Consider the following 6,000-nt stretch of genomic DNA (forward strand, 5'->3'; position numbering starts at 1 on the left):
GGAATACAAAGAGGGCGCCCATGTAGGATTGCTTGGTTTAGTTAATGTGGAAAATTCTGCCAATCCATTGATACTTTAAACTCACTGATATGTAACTAGACCCCCCAATCAATGATATAATGGAAGTGACCACAACTGTTGGAAATAACTCATATAACTAGATCCCCCCCATCAATAATATAATGGAAGTGACCCCCAACTCATTGATATATAACTAGATCCCCCTAATCAATTATATAATGGAAGGGACCCCCCCCCCCAACTCATTGATATAACTAGATTACTCTACTCAATAATATAATGGAAGGGACCCCCAACTCATTGATATATAACTAGATCCCCCTAATCAATAATATAATGGAAGGGGCCCCCCCAACTCATTAATATATAATTAGATCCCCCTACTCAATAATATAATGGAAGTGACCCCCCAACTCATTCAAATATAACTAGATCCCCCTACTCAATAATATAATGGAAGTGACCCCCCAACTCATTCATATATAACTAGATCCCCCTACTCAATAATATAATGGAAGGGACCCCCCAACTCATTGTTGTATAACTAGATCCCCCCTACTCAATAATATAATGGAAGTGACCCCCAACTCATTGATATATAACTAGATCCCCCTAATCAATTATATAATGGAAGGGACCCCCCCAACTCATTGATATAACTATATCCCCCTACTCAATAACATAATGTAAGTGACCCCCAACTCATTGCTGTATAACTAGATCCCCCCTACTCAATAAAATAATGGAAGTGACCCCCAACTCATTGTTGTATAACTAGATCCCCCCTACTCAATAAAATAATGGAAGTGACCCCCAACTCATTGCTGTATAACTAGATCCCCCCTACTCAATAAAATAATGGAAGTGACCCCCAACTCATTGTTGTATAACTAGATCCCCCCTACTCAATAAAATAATGGAAGTGACCCCCAACTCATTGCTGTATAACTAGATCCCCCCTACTCAATAAAATAATGGAAGTGACCCCCAACTCATTGTTGTATAACTAGATCCCCCCTACTCAATAATATAATGGAAGGGACCCCCAACTCATTGATATATAATTAGACCCCCCTACTCAATTATATAATTGAAGGGACCCCCAAACTAGACCCCTGCTCATTGATATACAGTATAACGAGACCCCCACTCCAACAAATTAAATATGTTAAGTGGACCCCCAACTTATTGATATACAGTATATACTAAAACCTTTGAAAAAAAACCCCCTTAAATTCCATCTACAAGTGGTCTTCTAGGGACTTCACAAAGGACTAGTATACATAAGACTTTATATGGTGGAACTAAAAATGCGTCCCAAGAAATCTGGTCTGGACAAGGGGGTTTCATTGTAACTATCCCCCAATCAGTATAGAAAGTGCCCCCTATAGATCTATATAACTCAAGAATTTATGTAACATTGTTTCCATCTCACAGTCTCTCCTATAGTTGTAATACTAGATCACTGGATCCTATGGAGGATATCCTTCTGTAGAGGTCATACCAGGCACTATTTGGGGATCCGTTAATGATTTTACCATTGGGCCCCCTCTTTGTGGCCCTAATCCCAGTTTGATGTCATGAAGCATAGAGGTGGGTGCAGCCGGCCCCCTTGCCCACTTCTGATGTAGATGGCATTATTTCGGCAGCATGCCTGGCACCATGGGCATCACAGCTAGGAGCAATATGTGATTTCACAGTGATGGCCGCACCTTTGTACATAGGACTGTAGCAGCTTCCATTTTTCTGCTGGTACTCGCTGGAGGTTGTAGGAGCGCTCCACTTTCATCACTTGCATTGGGTGACAGGACTGTTTCTGCAAAAAACAACACAAGATGTCACCTGTCCATATTTAATAAGCTTCAGATACTGATGGAAAACACAACCTCCTCCTCTGTCTTCTCAGTACATGTGATCAGATGTGATGCAAGAGAGCGGATGAAAGGACACGTTCCATGGCTGGTAGCGTGCACTACTGTATATGGGTTACACTTCATTGTGAACTCGGCTTCATTGTGTGTTTGTGTTATTGTATGGTAAATATTCCTTCATTTATGCTGAAGGCAGCGGAAATGTACATTATGTCATAGAGTGGTTTATGCTAATCCAGATGTAGCAGAGCTGTCATTTTACTCTAGAGGAGAGGATTGCTTGTGCAAGATGAAATTGTTAGTTTATATGGAACTGTAGGTAAACTAATATGTACAACACAGGACACTGATGGGCATCTTTGTATATACCTTATATTACTGGTCCTCTCTTACATCCTGTATTATACTCCAGAGCTGCGCTCACTATTCTGCTGGTGCAGTCACTGTGTACATACATTACATTACTTATCCTGTACTGATCCTGAGTTACATCCTGTATTATACTCCAGAGCTGCGCTCACTATTCTGCTGGTGCAGTCACTGTGTACATACATTACATTACTTATCCTGTACTGATCCTGAGTTACATCCTGTATTATACTCCAGAGCTGCGCTCACTATTCTGCTGGTGCAGTCACTGTGTACATACATTACTTATCCTGTATTATACTCCAGAGCTGCACTCACTATTCTGCTGGTACAGTCACTGTGTATGTATATTACTTATCCTGTACTGATGCTGAGTTGTATCCTGTATTATACTTCAGAGCTGCACTCACCATTCTGCTGTGTATATACATTACATTACTTATCCTGTAATGATCCTGAGTTACATCCTGTATTATACTCCAGAGCTGCACTCACTATTCTGCTGGTACAGTCACTGTGTACATACATTACATTACTTATCCTGTACTGATCCTGAGTTACATCCTGTATTATACTCCAGAGCTGCGCTCACTATTCTGCTGGTGCAGTCACTGTGTACATACATTACATTACTTATCCTGTACTGATCCTGAGTTACATCCTGTATTATACTCCAGAGCTGCGCTCACTATTCTGCTGGTGCAGTCACTGTGTACATACATTACATTACTTATCCTGTACTGATCCTGAGTTACATCCTGTATAATTCTCCAGAGCTGCACTCACTATTCTGCTGGTACAGTCACTGTGTACATACATTACATTACTTATCCTGTACTGATCCTGAGTTACATCCTGTATTATACTCCAGAGCTGCGCTCACTATTCTGCTGGTGCAGTCACTGTGTACATACATTACGTATCCTGAAGTACATCTTGTATTATACTCCAGAGCTGCACTCAGTATTCTGATGGCAGAGTCGCTGTATACATTACTTATACCAAGTTACAGGCTGTGTTAAGCTCCAAAGCTGCTCTGAAAGCTTCAGAGCTGAAATCTTCCAGCATTCTTTGCTTGACAAATGTCATCTCAGATAAATAGCATTTTCTAAAGAGTCATTTTACCCCAGACTATAATATGTTGTACTGAGTTAACTGTCCACTGCATTATAGGAGCTCAGCTAAGGTGTCTGACAACAAGCTTACTGACTGGTTCCAATAAAAACCTGAAGAATTGTAACTGCAGTTCTGGAGTATAACACAGGCGTAACGGAGGATCAGCAGGAACACAATCTGGTAAACATAATATCATAGATTTACCTGCAGTCCCATGTAACACGCAGATTATACATGGTGTACACGGAGAACCTCAGCTCTGCTCCATCTGCACATGTAGTAGAATGCGGTGCAGCTTTTCCAGGGATCTAACGCAATGAGTTTATGTCATTAAGTCTTCCCTTAGCTCAGTAGGAACGTGAGATTATATTTTCAATGGTAGTATTAAAAGGTATAAAGTCTATATATGGAGCATAGAATACATATTATTATAGTCAGATGGGTCTTCTATATATATGTACATGGAATCAGACTCATCTCGATATATAGCTATATATTTTATTTTCATACCTGTCCTGTTGCATGAGGTTCATGTCTGTGTGCCCCTTGTCTATGTCTTTGTGATCCTTGTCTGATCTGTTACTTATAATCTGTGATCTGTTCTGTCGTCTAAAGCTCGGCCATCCAGATTACCTGGCGTGTCAGGGCAGGCAGCGTGACTTACCTACCTGGCTACGTTCATAGGATGTCACCACAAAGACCAAAGCAATAGGTAGCGTTGCCTAGTAAAAATAGGCAACAGAATTTAAAGGGGTGGTCTCGAGTGGGTGGGAAACCAACAAAGTTCATAGGAGTGACTTGATACCCTTGGATCCCATTGCAAAATCTGTAATTGGTTCCAAACTTGCCATTTATATTGGCATAATCTTCTTCAAAAAGTGGAGTTCCCCTTTAAGATTTAACGTTAATTCTGCAACCCCCCCATCCAGGGAATAACACAATAACAGCCATACCCATAGATGTTTCAGATTATCTGCATATAAAGTGTCGGCTGGAGAATTACGACGTCGTCTTTTCCGCTTTTCCCTGTGATTATTCGCAGAGCACCAGGTGCAGGAACGCCCGTTTCAATAAAACGTGAATTTTTCCTTCCTCTGCATATTTTTTCAAGGCTTCCCTGCATGTAATTTGCCTAACAGAAGGTGAAAATATCTCCATAATTACGGCCTGATCACGGCGGTGATGGATCACCCTGCTCCAGAAGCCTCAATGAATGAGCGGCTGTAGCCAGAGGTAAATGCAATGCAACTATTAGGACAAATCCATCCCCCGCACCCAGGGCAGCGGCTACATTATGTGAAAAGCTGCAACTCTGAAATGTCATTTATATCGATCGGCCGGGTTATTATAGTCCAGACATCGTTGTTTTTCACGTGTTTTGTAGGTTCAGGTCCCATCGACTCTTTAATAGGAAAAGATACATTTTATAAAGCCGATATAAAATATGTAACAATGTAACTAATGTCCATTGAGAGTCGCAATAGAGAGAAGAGTAGATTGTATTTGTAAGAATAACACCCTGCAAATATTAGGTTATACATTTAAAGGGAATGGTTATGTACATTGAGACAGTTAAAGGGGATGTCCAATTTGGAAAGCCCACATTCATTTACCCCATAGGGAAATCTATAGGGGTCCTTTATTCTGGATCCTCATCACTTGGCTAGAGTGGGTAGCATCTACAACGAGGGTCTCTCATTGATGTGAATGGATACAGTGTAATGCTTCATATCCCCTGCGGAGGCGCTGCAGGGAAATCAAATGCTCACTATCAGATTTCCACACAGAATACAGTTTGTGATATTGTTGGAAAGTCATGCACTATAATTGAAAATTATATTATATTTATTGGTCATATTTTATTGCGCAGAGTAGGGGGCGCTCTAAGGCAGCAAGATTTATTGTAGGTAAAGGCTTCTTCTATTAACCTTGTCTTTTGGTTGTTACTAACCTTTGCCCATGGGTGTCAGTTTTAGAGGATATTAGGCCGTCATTAAGTGGCCACATCGTCTCACATTGGTCAATATTCGGCCATTGGTGCAACAAATCAGTCCCAAGGAATCTAAGAATAATATAGTATAGAATTAGAGAGGAATTTTCCAGAATCTCGTGTAGATGTAGAATCAAAATAAACTGAGCTCAGACCCAGTTCACATCTGCGCATGGGTTTCCGCATAAAAAAGCAGTTACCTTAGGAAACTGGGGACCCCCATAGACTATAATGGAATCCGTGCGGATTCCACTCGGTTTCTGCTTGCAGGACTTTTCTCTCTTTTTTTTATGCGGAGAGGGGAATGGAATGTCCCAAATATAGACGTGAACCGGGCCTTAGTATTAACCCCTATCCAAAAAACAAAGGAAATAAATAGCTGCCCCCTAATACAGCCGCCTTTAGTCCTAACACCTTCTATTATTGTTATGATGCATATCTGATATGTTACATGCATCAAATGCCGTTCAGAAGGGAGCCATAAGGGGCGCTAACATTCTTATCATACATTATCCAAAATGCCTAAAGAGGTCCCATAGGCCCTGTATATATATATACTATATATATATATTATATGTGCTATAAATGACACATGGTGGGTGAGAGTGGGTGAGGGTCTACTCATGGGACTAG

Source organism: Leptodactylus fuscus, chromosome 7 (genome assembly GCF_031893055.1).
Source record: "Leptodactylus fuscus isolate aLepFus1 chromosome 7, aLepFus1.hap2, whole genome shotgun sequence".
Taxonomy (NCBI): Eukaryota; Metazoa; Chordata; class Amphibia; order Anura; family Leptodactylidae; genus Leptodactylus; species Leptodactylus fuscus.